The sequence below is a fragment of the Peromyscus maniculatus genome, chromosome 13 (genome assembly GCF_049852395.1).
Source record: "Peromyscus maniculatus bairdii isolate BWxNUB_F1_BW_parent chromosome 13, HU_Pman_BW_mat_3.1, whole genome shotgun sequence".
NCBI classification, from domain to species: domain Eukaryota; kingdom Metazoa; phylum Chordata; class Mammalia; order Rodentia; family Cricetidae; genus Peromyscus; species Peromyscus maniculatus.
Window position 1 is genome coordinate 33,795,561 of NC_134864.1, and position 17,828 is coordinate 33,813,388.

The 17,828-nt window shown below is 38.2% G+C and overlaps 1 protein-coding gene and 1 pseudogene across 4 annotated transcripts in view; one reads left to right on the plus strand and one right to left on the minus strand.

Annotated features, from left to right (window-relative positions):
• Nyap2 (neuronal tyrosine-phosphorylated phosphoinositide-3-kinase adaptor 2) overlaps window positions 1-17,828 on the minus strand; it is a 251,140-nt gene that overhangs the window by 114,129 nt on the left and 119,183 nt on the right. The window lies entirely within an intron of this gene.
• LOC102913458 (caspase-6 pseudogene) lies at window positions 2,939-3,805 on the plus strand (annotated as a pseudogene).

Below are 17,828 nucleotides of genomic sequence, written 5' to 3' on the forward strand. Positions count from 1 at the left end.
CCCTTTACAATAGCCACAAATAATATAAAATACCTTGGGATAACACTAACTAAACAAGTGAAAGACCTTTTTGATAAGAACTTTAAATCTCTAAAGAAAGAAATTGAAGAAGATATCAGAAAATGGAAGGATCTCCCATGCTCATGGATAGGTAGGATTAACATAGTAAAAATGGCAATCTTACCAAAAGCAATCTACAGATTCAATGCAATCCCCATCAAAATCCCAACACAATTCTTCACAGACTTGGAAAGAAAAATACTCAACTTTATATGGAAAAACAAAAGACTCAGGATAGCTAAAAGAATCCTATACGATAAAGCAACCCTTGGAGGCATCACCATCCCGGACCTCAAACTCTACTATAGAGCTATAGTAATAAAAACAGCTTGGTACTGGTATAAAAACCGACATACAGACCAATGGAATCGAATTGAAGACCCTGACATTAATCCATGCACATATGAACACCTGGTTTTTGACAAAGGAGCCAAAACTATACAATGGAACAAAGAAAGTATCTTCAACAAATGGTGCTGGCATAACTGGATGTCAATATGTAAAAGATTACAAATAGATCCATATCTGTCACCATGCACAAAACTCAAGTCCAAGTGGATCAAAGACCTAAACATAAATCCAGTTACACTAAACTTAATAGAAAAGAAAATAGGAAGCACTCTTGAACGCATTGGCACCGGAGACCATTTCCTAAATAAAACACCGACAGCACAGACCCTGAGCACAACCATTAATAAATGGGACCTCTCAAAACTGAGAAGCTTTTGCAGGGCAAAAGACACAGTCAATAAGACAAAAAGACAACCAACAGATTGGGAAAAGATCTTCACCAACCCCACATCTGACAGAGGATTGATCTCCACAATATATAAAGAACTCAAGAAACTAGACATCAAAGCACTGAACAGTCCAATTAAAAAATGGGCTAAAGAGCTAAACAGAGAATTCACAAAACAAGAACTACAAATGGCTGAAAGACATTTAAAGAAATGCTCAACATCCCTAATCATCAGAGAAATGCAAATCAAAATGACTCTGAGATACCACCTTACACCTGTTAGAATGGCTACGATCAAAAACACCAATGACAACCAATGTTGGAGAGGATGTGGAGCAAAGGGAACACTCCTCCACTGTTGGTGGGAATGTAAACTTGTACAACCACTGTGGAAATCAGTATGGCGGTTTCTCAGAAAATTAGGAATCGAACTACCTCAAGACCCAGCCATCCCACTCTTGGGCATCTACCCAAGGAATGCTGATTTATACCATAAAGATACATGCTCAGCTATGTTCATAGCAGCACTATTTGTAATAGCCAGAACCTGGAAACAACCTAGATGCCCATCAATGGAAGAATGGATGAAAAAAATGTGGTACATATACACAATGGAGTACTACTCAGCAGAGAAAAACAATGAAAGCATGAAATTTGCAGGCAAATGGATGAAACTAGAAAAAAAATCATCCTGAGTGAGGTAACCCAAACCCAGAAAGACAGTTATGGTATGTACTCACTCATTGGTGGATTCTAGATATAAAATAAAGAACAATCAGACCACAAAAAAAAAAAAAAGAAAGCTAGTTGCCCACCCAGGTCTCCTGTGTCAGCAAGTGGAGGACCAGGGCTGGCGGGCTGGCTCAACATTATAAAGGTGATTGCTGCCAAGCCTCATCACCTGGCTTTGAGCCCCCAAACCTGCATGGTAAAAGAAGAGAACCCACTCCTGACAATTGCCCTTTGACCTCCATATGTGTGTGCACATGCACACACACACACACACACACATACACACACACACACACACACACACACACACACACAAAATAAGCAAATAAAATGTCATTTCAAAAAAGAAAGAAAAAAAAATCCCTAAGAGGCCAAATCCAGCCAGAACTAGCCTTGGGTTCTGTCCGGTTTGGCAGCAATCTGCATTTGCCTATCTGAATCTTTTCAGCTGGGTTAGAAGTAGGATCCAAGAATGAAGACGGCACTCTTCATCTTTGCTACAGGACCTGATCTCCAAACCTTCTGGATCAAGAATTCCTGGGAGTAAATCACTCTTCTGAAGCACATGCTTCCAACATATGTGTATCTGTTATAAATGATACACTTGTTTTATACAGTAATATAAAACATTGCTTTTAATTTTTTGTTTTTAAAAAAAAATGAAAGGCTTAAAAATAAAAAACAAAACCATAAAAAAAAAATACAAACAGACAGTGAAAGCAAATGAATAAAAGAGTTCGGTTATCCTTTGCTTTACATCTAGTATCCACTTATGAGTGAGTACATGCCATGTTTGTCCTTCTGAGTCTGGGTTACCTCACTCAGGATGATGTTTTCTAGTTCCATCCATTTGCCTGCAAATTTCATGATGTCACTGTTTTTCACTGCTGAGTGGCATTCTGTTGTGTATATGTACCACATTTTCTTAATCCATTCTTCAGTTGAGGGGCATCTAAGTTGTTTCCAGCTTCTGGCTATTATGAATAATGCTGCAATGGACATCAATGAGCATATGTCCTAGGCCCTCTGCATAGCAAGACAGTTGTGTAGCTTGATCTACTTAAGGGGCCCCCTGGCAGTAGGATCAGAATCCATCCCCGGTGCATGCCCAGACTTTTTGGAGCCTACTACCTATGATGGGACACCTCCACACAGCCTTGAGGCAGGGGAAGGGGCTTGGACCTACTGCTACTATATGTACCTTCTCATGGGAGGCCTTACTTTCTTGAAGGAGGGAATGGGGGTGGGATGGGAAGGGAGGCTAGAGGAGTGGGAGGAGAGAAGAGGGGGTTTGTATGCTTGGTGTGTAAAGTGAATAAAAAAATCTTAATATAAAAAAAAACAGTACTACGTAAAATCATGACTAAAACAGGAAATCCTGGGGGCGGGGGAAGAGTTCAAGTGGCTAGGGGGCTAGGACACCCGGAGCTTCCCGCAGGTGAAGTTAATTATGACAGAAACAGATGGCTTCTATAAAAGGGAAGTGTTTGATCTGGCAGAACAGTACAAGATGGACCACAAGAGGAGAGGAATCGCTCTGATCTTCAATCACGAGAGGTTCTTCTGGCACCTGACACTCCCAGAGAAGCGGAGCACCAGTGCAGACAGGACAACCTGACTAGGTTTTCAGAGCTAGGATTTGAAGTGAAATGCTTCAATGATCTCAAAGCGCAAGAACTACTGCTCACAATCCATGAGGTGTCGAACTCAAGCCATGTGGATGCCGATTGCTTCCTGTGTGTCTTCCTGAGTCACAGTGAAGGCAATCACATTTATGCATATGACGCCAAAATTGAAATTCAGACGTTGACTGGCTTGTTCAAAGGAGACAAGTGTCAGAGCCTGGTCGGAAAACCCAAGATATTTATCATTCAGGCCTGTCAGGGCAACCAGCATGACGTGCCAGTGGTTCCTCTGGAAGTGGTGGATTATCAGACAGATGTGCCAGACAACATAACACAGGTGGATGCTGCCTCCGTGTACACGCTGCCGGCCGGGGCAGACTTCCTTATGTGCTATTCTGTCGCAGAAGGGTATTACTCTCACCAAGAAACTGTGGACAGCTCTTGGTATATTCAGGATTTGTGTGAGATGCTGGCCAGGTATGGCAGCTCCCTAGAGTTCACGGAGCTGCTCACGCTGGTGAACAGGAAGGTCTCTCAGCGCCGCGTGGACTTCTGCAAAAACCCAAGTGCAATCGGCAAGAAGCAGGTTCCCTGCTTCGCCTCAATGCTGACCAAAAAGCTGCATTTCGGTCCCAAATCAAGTAAGTAGGGTCATTGGTCTCGTCTACATGTATTTCACACTCATTCTCCTCTATACAGCTGTCAGTAGGTTGAAGCGTTTACATTACATCAATGTAAACTGTTTGAAGATTTAAGATACCATGGGAAACTGCTGTTTTGTATTTGTTCATTTTTAATCATGCTGGAGATGATGAAAGGGCTAATAGAAATCCTCAGGAAATTACTATGTGTAAAAAACAATGTCTACTAGCATTTATTACATTTGTAGTGAACTGCAAGATTACCCAAAATACCAGCCAGTTTGCCTTAAATTTATACAAGTTTACTGTATAGTGTCTTTTTTTCTGTATAATGTTCTTAAAGATTTTTGAAACTCAGAATGAGATTGTTTTCATTTAATAAAATATCTAAAACTTACAGCTTAAAAAAAAGAGTTCAAGACCTAAAAGTAGAAATAGAATGAAGAAAGAAAATCCAAACTGATAGAAATCTGGAAATAAAAAATTTAGAAACTTGAACAGAACCACAGAGTCAAACCTTACCAACAGAATACAAGAGATAGAAGAGAGAATTTCAGACATTGAAGAGAGGGTAGAAGAGATGGATACCTTGGTTAAAGAAAACATTAAATATAAAAATCTGGTATTAAACATCTAGGAAATCTGGGACATTGTGAGAAGATTAAACCAAAGATTAATAGGAATAGAGGAAGGAGAAGAAACCCAGGTCAAAGGCACAGAAAATATTTTCAACAAAATCATAGAAGAAAACTACTCTAACTTCTAAAAGTTCTTTTTGTCATTTAAGGAGATGACTAACAACATACAAGAATTAATCAGAATACCACATAAATGGAACCAGAAAAGAAATTTCCATCTGCAAATAACAATTAAAACACTAAATGAACAGAACAAACTAATAACATTAAAAGCTGCAAGGGAAAAATACCAAGACACATGAAAGGCAAAACTATTAATATAATACTTGACATTCTCAATGGACAGTCTAAAAGCTAGAAGGCACTGGAAAGATGTTCTACAAACTTCAAGAATGCTAACACAAATGCTAGCACTGAATACCAGCACAGACCTCACAGATGCTATCATAGACTACTACACCCAGGCAAACTTCCAATCACAATAGATGGAAAAACAAGATAGTCCATGATAAAACAAAATTTAAGCAATATTTCTCTACGAAGCCAGCCCTACAGAAGGCATTAGAAGAAAACCTCCAATGTAAAGAGGTTAACCACACACAGGAATACACAAACGAATAAACAAATAATCCTAGACCAGCAAATCAAAACAGGGGAAACACACACACACACCACCACCACCACCACCACCACCACCACCACCACCACCACCACCACCACCACCACCACCATACCAACAAAATAACAGGAAACAATATGCCCTGCTCATTGATATCTCTCAAAATCAAGGGTCTCCATTCTACAATAAAAAGACAAAGACTAACAGAGTGGATGTGTAAACAGGATCCATCTTTTTGCTGCATCCAAGAAATATAGCTTAATGCCCAGGATAGAAATTACCTCAGGATAAAGGATGGAAAATATTTTAAAGCAAATGAACTTAAGAAGCAAGCAGATATAGATATTTTAATATATTACAAAATAGATTTCAAATCCAAACTAACCAGATAAGATAGGAAAGGAAACTACATACTCATTGAAGAAAAAAACATGTAAAGGACACTACAATTCTTAACATTTATGCCCCCAAATACAAGGGCACTCAAGTTCATAAAAGAAATACTGTTACAGCTTAAATCACAGACTCTCACACACTGATACTGGGGGGCTTCAATATCTCAATCTTACCAATAGACTTGTCATCCAAACAAAAACTAATCAGAGAAATTCTGGAATTCACTGACATCAAAAACCAATGGACCTAACAGATATTTACCGAACATTTCACCCAAACACAAAAGAATATATCTTCTTATTTGCATCTCATAGAATTTTCTCCAAAATTGACCACATACTCAAACATAAAGCAAGCCTCAACAAATATAAGAAAATTGAAATAATGCCCTGCATCCTATCTGATCAACATGGATTAAAGCTGAATATCAACAACAACAGAAAGTTGACAAACTCATAGAAATTGAACATTTCACTACTGAATAAAAAGTATGTCAAGACAGAAGCTAAAGACTTTCTAGAATTGAATGATAATGAGTATAAAACATACCCAAACTTATAAGACACAATGAAGGCAGTTCTAACTGGTAAGTTCATAGCACTAAGTGTCTACATTAAAAATTGAAGAGGTCTCATTCTATCAACTTCACAGCATACTTGAAAGCTCTAAATAAAAAAAAAAAGAAGAAGAAATCACACACCAAAGAAGTAGATGGCAAAAAACAATCAAACTCAAGTCTGAAATCAATAAAATAGGAACAAACAAAAACAATACAAAAAATCAATGAAAACATATTTAGTTCCTTGAGAAAATCAATGAGTGACAAACTATTATCCTAATTAACTAAAAGGCAGAGAGAGAACATACAAATTAACAAAATTAGAGTTGAAAAGAAGGCATAATAATAACAGACTCCTAGGAATCCTAGAGAATCATAAGGACATACTTAAAAATCTGTACTCTACCAAATTAAAAACCTAACAGAAATAGTTTTCCTCAATACATACCACTTACCAAAGTCAAATTAAAATAAGATAAGCAAATTAAAGAAACCTATAACCCCCAATGAAAAAGAAGTAGCTATCATTAAAGGTCTACCAACCAAAAACCAATCAAACAAACAAACAAAACAACAACAACAACAAAAATGCCATGGGCTAGATGGTTTTAGTGCAGAATTCTACCAGACTTTCAAAGAAAGATTAACCTCAATACTCCTCAAATTTCTCTACAAAATAGAAACAAAAGGGATTTTTGGTTCAACATACATAAATCCACACATAGTATTCACTATATAAACAACCAGAAAGAAAAAAAGATATGATCATTAGACTTAGAAGAGGCCTTTGACAATCTAACACCCCCTTCATGATAAAAGTTCTGGATAGATTAGGTATACAAGGAACATTCTTCAGCACAATAATGGTAGTTTATAGTAAGCCCATAATGATCATTAACTTAAAGGGAGAGAAACTCAAAACACTTTCACTAAAATCAAGAACAAGACAAGGTTGTCCACTGTCTCCATAGCTATTCAATATAGTACCTGAAGTCTTAACTAGGACAGTAAGACAACTGAAGAGCAAAGGGAAATAAATTGGAAAGGAAGAAGTCAAAGTATCTTTATTTGCAGGTTATATAATTTTATGCATAGACAACCCTAAAAACTCGGCAAGTAAACTCATACAGCTGATAAATACTTTCAGCAAAATATCAGGATACAATATTAATACAGACATACACATACAACACACAAGACTTTCTACATACAAATGACAACTGACTGAGAAAGAAATCAGGGAAACAATAGCTTTCACAATAGCCTCAAATAATATAAAATATCTTGATATGACTCTAATCAAGCAAGTAAAAGACTTGCATAATAAAAACTTAAGATATTGAAGAAGGAAACTGAAGATATCAGAAGATGGAAACCTCTCCTGTGTTCATGGACTTGTAGGATTAATATAGTAAAAGTGGTCGTCCCACCAAAAGCTGTCTACAGATTCAGTGCAATCTCCATCAAAATTCCAACATTATTTTTCATAGATCTTAAAAGGGCAATCTTCAGCTTCATATGGAAACACAAAAAGACAGGATAGTTAAAAACAATTCAAATATAAAAATAACTGCTAGAGGAATCACCATCCCCATCTTCAAACTGCACTACAGAGCAATATCAATAAAAAAATCATCATGGTTTTAGCACAAAAACAGACACACTGATCAACACAATTGAATTGAAGACCCATACATAAATTCACATACTCATGGGCACCTTATTTTTGATAAAGAAGCCGGAAACACACACTGAAAACAAAGGACAGTATCTTCAACAAATGGTACTGTGCAAACTTCAGGGCTGCATGTAGAAGAATGCAAATAGACCCATACTTATCACCCTACAAAATACTCAACTCACAGTGGATGGCAGACTTCAACACAAAACTAGATACACTAAACCTGATATGGGAGAGAGTTGGAAATAGCCTTGAACTCATTTGCACTGGAAAAGACTTTCTTAACAGAACATCATTAGCAAAGGCACAAAATCAACATTATGACTTATTAGGAACCTCATGAAACTAAGCAGCTTCTGCTTGGGATTGGACACAGTAATTTTGACAAAGTGGAAGCCTACACAATGGGAAGAGATTTTTGCCACTTACACATCCAGTAGAAGGACTAATCTCTAAATCACATAAAAACTCAAGGAAATATATATCAAATAACCCAATTAAAAATGGGATATAGCCTGGTGGTGACGCACACCTTTAATCCCAGCACTCATGAGGCAGAGCCAGGCAGATCTCTGTGAGTTCGAGGCCAGCCTGGTCTACAGATTGAGATCCAGGATAGGCATCAAAACTACACAGAGAAATCCTGTATCAAAACAAAACAAAATGGTATACAGAGCTAAACATAGAATTGTCCAAAGAAGAAACTCAGATGGTTGGCTAAGGAACACTAAAAGAAATGTTCAACATCCTTAGTCATCAGGGAAATGTAAATCAAAACTACTTTGAGGTTTCACCTTATACCTGTCAGAATCACTGAGATCATTATTTAATATAAACGACATCACATGCTGGCAAGATGTAGAGTAGAGAGACCACTCAACCATTTCTGGTAGAATTCCAAACATGTACAGCTACTCTGAAAATCAGTGTGGTAGTACCTCGGGAAAATGGGAATCGATCTACCTCAAGATCCAGCAATACCACTCTTGGGCATATTTCCAAAGGATGTTTATTCCTACCACAAAGACATTTGCTCAATCATGTTCATTGATGCTCTATTCATAATAGCTAAAAATTGAAATAACCTAGATGTCCCTCAACAGATGAATAGATAAAGAAAATGTGGTACATTTATATAACATATCCATTAAAAAGAATGAAATCCTGAAATTCACAGTAAGTGGACAGAACTAGAAAAAAATTGTAAGTGAGGTAGCCCAGACCCAGAAATTTCAAATATGGTATATATTTGCTTATGTGCAGATTTTTAGCTAACTCAATGGTAAACAAGTTAGAATGACAGGTTTAGAGTAAAAGGCTAGGGAGGATAGTCAGTTCTCCCCAGGAAAGGGTACTAGAATACCTAGTTATGGATGGATGGGGATGGGATGGGATGGGAGGATTAAGTGTGGAATGGGAGGAAAGAGGGTTATAAAATAGGAAATATGGGGAAAGACACCAAAAACTAAGGGCCACTTGAAGGGAAGTATAAAACCTAATGTAGTAGGAGCTTCCTAAAATATATACCTATATGAAGGCAATGTAAAAGGAATTGCCAAATAATGGGGGAGAGAGAGCCAAAATTGAACATATCTGGTCATGAAATGAAGCTTTCAGTAACAGGAATGGTACTATTGGTTGCTCTCCACAAAACAATGGCCATGGTCTTTTGCTGAAAACAACATTTCCATAACTCATTGAACATGGACAGGTCAAGCTAGTGCCTGCATTGAGACTTAACTCTTACATGCTAGTGTCTTCGGTATAGAAAAGTATTCTTCACATTGCCAAAGGAGTAATATATACAAAAACCTAGCTACAAACCCTTTGATGTACACTGGTATCCTGTCTTCCAGATATGCTAGGGCAATGATGGCACAAAGCTGTGGGAATAAGCATCTGATTTGACTTAAATCCTATTCTACAAGATGGAACTCATACCCAACACTGCTTTGGTGATTAAGAATCTGAGATTAAATAGCCCAGGGACATAGGGTAAAACCAAATACTATTGTTCTTCTAAAGTAACATAGTAATAAACTGACTAATAATGACATTCTGTTATACTCATAGATCAGTGCCTTACTCAACCATCATCAGAAAAGCTTCCTCTTGCAGCAGATGAGAACACATTCAGAGATCCTCAGCCAAGCAAAATGCAGAGTGAGAGATCTTGGAACACTCAGCAGTAAATGGGATGTTTCCATCAAATCCCTCCCCTCAGGGCTCAGGGAACGGTTTGGAAAAGGAGGCAGAAAAGTGTAGGAGCCAGAAGGGATGGGGTACACAAAGGAAACAAAACACAACGGAATGGTCTCTAAACACAACAGAATGAACACACATATGAATTCAAGAGACTGAGGCAGGATGCACAGGGTGTATATGTGTCTGTACCAGATGGGGTCCTACAGCTGAAAGAAGAGGACCCATGGCCCCATCTTTAATCCAGAAGCTATTTCCAATTGGAAGCCACTTGCAAATGAAAATTTAGTTTTATCCAAGGGAATCTCACTGTGGAAGCAAAGCTACTCTAAAGGGTAGGGTGCATATTCAGCAATAGATGGTCAAGAGAAAATGAACTCAGTGGCATCTTTAGGGGTTCCTTGTCACCTAATGTCATGTCCTGTCAGGGATTAATTATTCATTTATTCTTACTTTTATTTTTTTATATTATTTTATTTATATACTTTTTCTCAGTTTGCTCCTACAGTTCTTTTAAGTACATGTTACAGCTTCCATTTAGTGTTTTATGGGATTCCTGAGTGTGCCATTGAGTAGATCTTTGAATCAATATCTATTTCTTGTGTCTCCTTGAACTCTTCCTTTTCTTTATTTGTTTGTATTCTGATGTGGTAGCTTTTGTTTTATCTTATATTTTATTTTATTATTATTCCTTAGAAGCTTGTTTTTTTTCTAATGAGAATGAGAAAGGGCGTGGATCCTAATGGGACAGGAAAGCGAGGAAGAACTGGGAGGAATAGAGGGAGGATAAACCATAATTAGGACATATAACGTAAGAAAAAAATCAATTTTCGGAAAACTCTTAAAATAAATAAGTAGATTAAACACTGTAATGGAGCTAAAATTTCTCAAAAAACCTGAAATATAATTTATAAAAATTAATATTAGTATCTAATTATCATTTAAGGGAAAGAAATACCAATTCTGTGATGCATGTTAGTCAAGAAACATACTTTTCTTTTTTTTGAGATGATTATGGTACAAGTAGAAAAGTTCTTTGATTTGTATAATTTGCTTAAACTGAAAGATACAGGGTGAAATAACATATTACAGCTCGTCAATGGAACTGTTTGCTGCTACCCATATTGAATTTGTTTTTTATCGAGATTCACGATTTCAAAACACCAAAAGAAATACAAGGTTTATATAAACCTGAGAACGAGCAAAACAATCTCATCTTTTAAATAACCCTGGATGGTTACTATGTCATAAAAAAAGCTGGGGCTGAGAAATTGATGGAGGCATAACAAACTACCTGTCTGAGGATCATGACTCACCCTGCCTTTCCCCACCATGCCTTTCCTCTATGTTCCTTAAATGCTTGAACTGCTTTCTGTAGCAAAGATGTCTGGGAAAAGGCATTCATTCTTCCGAGCAGTTACTCTCCCAGAAGACTTATTTGTGAAACTGAATAGAATAAAAAATATCACCATTCGGAATTCCTTGTTAAGCCATACTGTGTGGTAGGCACAAAACATACAAGGAGAAAGAAACAAGAACCTTGGCTTTATAGAATGTTTACACTAAATAGAGTATAAAAGATAATCAATATTTTAAATAAATTGAATATCAGATATAATGGAAATATACACAAAATATAGTTTAATCACAGGGGAAATATCTATATAAATCATTACAGCGAAAGGAACGGTTGGTTTTAGACTTTGTAGAAATGAAAATTTCCTGTACAGAGTGGAGTGATTTTTAAAAAAAATAAGCCTCTAAGAACAGGGAATTTTTTTTCTTTTCATTTGTTTTTTTAATTTTATTTTTAAATGCCGAATGCCGTTTATTGAAGGAGGGAGGAGGTCTTAAATATAGGCTTACAGCACAATGGGAGAACCCTGGAGGGCAGAAGTTTGCTACTGATGTTTTACAATCTTGCATCTAAGCTAGAACAGGGAATTTTGCTCGTAAGTAAGGTAGGAGTAGGATTGATTCATCTAGAGAAGTCCATAGTTAGCGTCTGCTGTGAACATCCTGATGATGCTTGGTGGGTACACTGGGATCAGATAATAAAGGTCCATGCTATTAAACTCACCTCCAGGTGAAGAGCACAGTGGCATGATCGATAAAATCATGAGAATTGCATGTCAAGCAGAGAAAGCCTGGGGGAAGCAGGAAGGGTTAATTTAAGAGGCGGAGACTGTGTGAAGCCAGGATCCCCTACAAATGTTCCTGTGGAGATGGTGGCAGTCAGAAGTAGAGTAGTAGAGGTGTAAGTTAATGGGGATGGTGAGACTCAGACATAGCCAAAATAGACATCAGGGTTGAGGCAAAGTGAACAATCTACTAAAGCTTTTTTACTTGAACTTCAAGATGAACAACATGGAAGAAAACATTGGGTCAGTGTGGGCATGGGTAGTATGTAGCTAGAAGCTTCTCTGGTCCTGCCTGGGCCCTGCAGTCCTGTGGCCTGCTTATAAAATAATCACACAGAGGCTTAATATTATTTATAACTGCTTGGCCATTTAGCTCAGGCTAACTACTGACTAGCTCTTACACTTAAACTCAGGCCATTTCTGTTAAGCTATATGTTGCCATGTGCTCGTGACTGTGTACCATTACATGCTGCTCCCTAGATGGCAGGCTGGCATCTCCTCTCTCAGCCTTCTTCTTTTCAGAATTCTCCTTGTCTGCTTATCACACCTATACTTCCTGCCTGGCTACTGGTCAATCAGTGTTTTATTAAACCAGTGTACAAAAGCATTATTCCACAGCAGTAGTAGGAATTCTTGATGGTACCTCTGAAGGGATGCATATAGACATTCAGTCAGCAACTGAAGGGTAAGTGAATTTCATGACTTAGTATTCAACACAATTAGAATGAGGAATAGAGGGGGCAGAGTCCAGATACATCATGATTTAATGTGTGAAGATGACAGAAGATCCTCTCCACAACACAAATACACACACACACACACATACACACACACACAAGCAATGATAATTAATGAAAAAAGAGAATTTGAAAGGTGTGGTGATATTTTGAACAAATAAAATTTGCCTGAAGATCAGAGGCCAGAACAAGCCACTAGATTAAACATAGAGGCCAGACAGTGGTGGTACACACCTTTAATCCTAGCACTAGGAAAGCAGAGGCAGAGATCCCTCTGGATTTCTGTGAGTTCAAGGCCACATTGAACTACATGAGATTAATTCAGTCTAAATGAGAAACAGAGCCAGGCAGTGGTGGCACACACCTTTAATTTCAGCACTTGGGACCTCACGCCTTTAATCCCAGCACTAGGAAGGTTGAGACAGGAAGTGATACAGCTGGGCAGAGAAAGGCATATAAGGCAAGAGGAGACAGGAACTCAAGCTTTTTGGCTGAGTGCTCAGAGGCATTCAGTCTGAAGATTTGTGGAGACAGGATATCGGCCCTCTATTTCAGGCTAAAGAGTTGGTGATGTAAGAGGTGGTGGCTGTGGCTTACTCTGCTTCTCTGATCTTTCAGCTTTCACCTTGATATCTGGCTCCAGGTTTTTATTATAAGACCAATTAGAATTCATGTAACACTAAGGAGAGGTATATGGGACTGTTTGGAATGAAGGAAGACAATGTGAAAAAATGATTTAATTATTTGACATAAAAAATAATATTTTAGCTGGGCGGTGGTGGCGCATGCCTTTAATCCCAGCACTTGAGAGGCAGAGCCAGGCAGATCTCTGAGTTTAAGGCCAACCTGGTCTACACAGTGAGATCCAGGACAGGCACCAAAACAACATAGAGAAACCCTGTCTTGAAAAACAAACAAACAAACAAAAAGATAATATTTTTAAATGATCTGAGACAACCACAATATGAAGAAGATAGTAGAAGACCATGAATGAAACATCATGGAGAAATGTATATATGTAACATGGAAAATCATAGCCTACAATGCTAAGGGGAAATAGCAAAGGGTAGGGATAGAGGATCACCACTGAGAAGGCACAATGAAGGTAAATTTGTGGAGCAGGAAATTGGATGCAGTTATGTAATAGCTAAGAGTTTGGGCAGTGGAGTAAGCATGCATAGAAAGTCTTTCCACATCCATCTGAGCAAGCAAGAAAGAAGAGATGCAGCACCACAGTTAGATGAGACCTTCTGGTTAATCAGTTAACCCAGTCCTAATGAACTGGAGAAGAAATGTACTCCTAACCATTAAAAGATCCCATCTTATTACTGTAGACTGTAGACACAAGATTGAGGGCATTATCTAAAATTAGAAGTTTAATATTCAGTGAAATATCAAATTATTTATGTAATCAAATGGTAGTAGTGGTATTTCAGCACAAATGGTTTAAGAAGACATGGACAGTGCTTGGAAACATGGGAATTAGGCTGTTAACTCAGGAAACATGCCGGTGAAAGTACTAGCAGGCCCCAAAGCCGACTAGTACATATATATATATATATATATATATATATCATCAAAATGCTATTGGCAGGCACACATAGAACCAATCCCAAAAATTCAGGAGTCTGAAGAAACCCAGGGACCAAAACAGTAGGGAGGTAGACAGTTCCTCCATCAGAGCTGATGCTGGGCCAGCCCTACCTGGTCCATAGCCATCTGGTGTTTTTAGTGGGAAGTGACTGGTCAGGTTAGCATCCTTAGTCAAGAGATCTGACAGATGAGGGAAGTCTGCAGTGGGACCTCTCACAGGTTGATGCCTACCTATGAAAACTACAATTGTAATAACTGAGTCATTTTCATCAACGTTCTCTGTGTTCTAATTCTTAGCCTGGGAGCTTCTGAACATAGAAATGTCTTCCACATAAATCTGAGGCCACAGTAAATGTTTTCAACTTCATACAATAAAATAGTCTAGCTGTTTTGCCACATGGATGATTTTTATTATATGAATAAAAAGAAGGGATTTGTTCAGCAGCTCTTTTACTTGTCTGGGCATTCTGTAGAATTGTGGTTTATTTATTGTATTCAAATTTGCTTTCCAAATATTGACTTTTAGTATCCAACAATTGGATAGTACGTGGGAAAGCAATACACATCTACTATCCCCTGTTTCACTGAGCTCTCAGGATTCTTTGCTACCTCCTAGGATTCCAACCACCAGAGGCATACACCTTGTATGATTTCCTCTCTAAGAAGCTGGGCTGTGACTATGACGGTACTTGATTAAGCCTATGATTAAGCTACAGGGTATATACAATGACAAAGGCATTTTCCAGTTGTAGTAAAGGTTTCCAACAAGTTGACTGACTTAATCAACACTGAACAAATCTAGGTGAGCCTGTACTATTCAGGTGAGATCTTTGAAAGGGCCAGGTCTTGGGTTTGCAAAACCTCAGTAAGTAAGATGTTGATGACCTAAGTTTATATCCCCAGAGTCTACATAAAACCTAGTGCAGTGAAAAATGCTTTTGCAATTTGTATACTACTGTCCAACGGTGGTAGGCAGACATGGAAATCTTGCAAGAACACAAGTCAGGTAGCCTGGTGAACAGGAGAGATTCTTCCTCAAACAAGGAGAAAGTCAAAGATTGACACTCGAAGTTATCACTGGACCTTCAGATGTGTGCACTAGCATGTGCACAGCTATACTTATGCAGGCGGACATACAAACACACACATACATACACACACATAGTTACACACACCACATTATAAATGCACACACCACAATATACATACTTTAAAAAAAATGACCAGATGTCTGAAAGGGAAGAATCAGCTTGTCTGGAACTTGTGTGTTCTCTTTGATGGAACAAGCTACTGTGCGTTCCAAAATTATATAGATATAACTTTTAACATGACATAAGCTTTGGCAGGAATCCTAAGCCTCAGAAGAAACCCTAAATCGCATTGGTATCCTTAATGACAGCCTTCAAGGATCCTGAGAAGACTTATCTAACTAATGTATACTTTGAAATAATAACAATGTGCTGTATTAAGCCACAATATTTGTGGTGATTTGTTTCCAGCAATAGAAAAGCCTAAAAAATCCATCCCTAATCACAATAGATCCTCATAACAACTTTGGGCCTGTTGATGCATCAAGGAAGAATCATGTTTTAAGAACACATATCATGAGCCCTTCTATGATTCTGGACACTGGGAAAAGCTAGGCCAATATCAGACTCAGTAGAAGATATTGGATCAGACCATTAACAAGGCAGCTAGTGTTTTGTATTAGAGCCCCAGCCATGGGCAAGAACAGAGAGAAGCACACAATGCACAAAGATTTGACTTGCAAACTGTTTCATTCATGAGCCTCAGGGTTCATTTAGAGAGCAATCACACACAGTAGTTGTACAGACCCATCTCCATCTAAACAGTGCCTGGTTGACAGATGGCTTTTACTCTAGGAAGCCAAGCAGCATGTGATTCTGCCAACCTGGAAAGAGAAATCCAGGAATGGAGGCCTTCCATAACAGCCTCATCCTTTCCATACTCATTTAATGAACAGGAACTATCCCATGTTTACAGGATGGAGAACTCACTGAAGGTTTCTTTGTGCTTTATTACTACAGGCTGAGTGGGGCTCAGCGCACATATTCGAAGCATTCTTGAAGGACAGGTGCTTATTGTTATGTGCATAGAAGCACCAAGAGGTCAGTGGCAGTTATCCCAACAAGTCCATCAAAAAGCCACAACTGTGTCCTTTGTAGGGGCAAACATCTTTCCTTTGGGAATTCTATAGGTTTCCCACACATTTTTAGTTTTGATTAGCTCACTAATAATAGATGACAGACAGACAGACAGACAGACAGATAGACAGATAGACAGATAGACAGATAGACAGATAGACAGATAGACAGATAGACAGATAGACAGATAGACAGATAGACAGATAGATAGATAGATAGATAGATAGATAGATAGATAGATAGATAGATAGATAGATAGATAGATGATAGATAGATAGATAGATGAAGATACTGAATTGGGAGGGCATGTGCTCAGAGGGAGACTAGAAGTTGAAGGAGAGAAATGGGGGGTGGTCTGTATAATCAAAATGCATTGTGTACAGGTATGAAGTTCTCAGAACAAATAAAACAAGTTTTAAACTGTTGGGGAAAGAGGAAACGACGAGTGTAAAAAACACACAAAAAGCCTATAAATCCAGACAGGGCTCAGTAGATACTCTGAAGGCTTAAGCATCCATATTTTATGAGGCTCTACTCTCATTTCCTCTCAAAGCTTAGTTGGGAAAGCCTAAGAAGTCTTGGTATTAGCCAGTCTCTGCTGGTAACTTAGCTCATTCTGAGGGAGGAAGGGAAGCAAGGCTATGGAGCACCTAAGATGTGCCATATAGTAAGTCAGGCACTTCACAATTGCACTCAGCCTCATTCTTTCTGCCAAGTGTTAAGATGCCTACTTCTATGTGGCTCATTAACAAGTCACAAATTTGGCTGGTTTAAAAAAAATCAATATTATTTCTTAGCTCACACTGTTACAGACCAGAACCCTGGGGACATTCAGAAACCAAAAGGCTGAGCTGCCTGCTCAGAAACAGGGATCTTTTCATTGCCAGCATCCAAAGAGTAACAAGCACATGGATTAAAATGTGTGAAACTATTTCTTTCCTAGCTAAACAATTAACTGCACAGAAAAACAAACAAACAAAAACAAAACAACAACAACAACAATGAAAACTCCTGTGACTGTCAAGGCAAGTTTTCCAGTATTGAGAATCCTTCCTTACATCATTGCTTGCTCTGATCTGGAGCAAGTCAAAGAGCCTAAGATGAAGAATTAGACACAAGGTTAATTACAAGTAACAGGACTACTTCTGTTGGTCAAATCCCAAATACAACACAGGAGACACACTCAAAGTATTTACTGAATAAGTGGAGGTGTGAAAAATAACATCATGAAGAAGTCTATTTTTTCTTCTCTGACAGTCTTTATGAAGGGTTTTGTCTTGGTTTTTAAGACACTGATGTT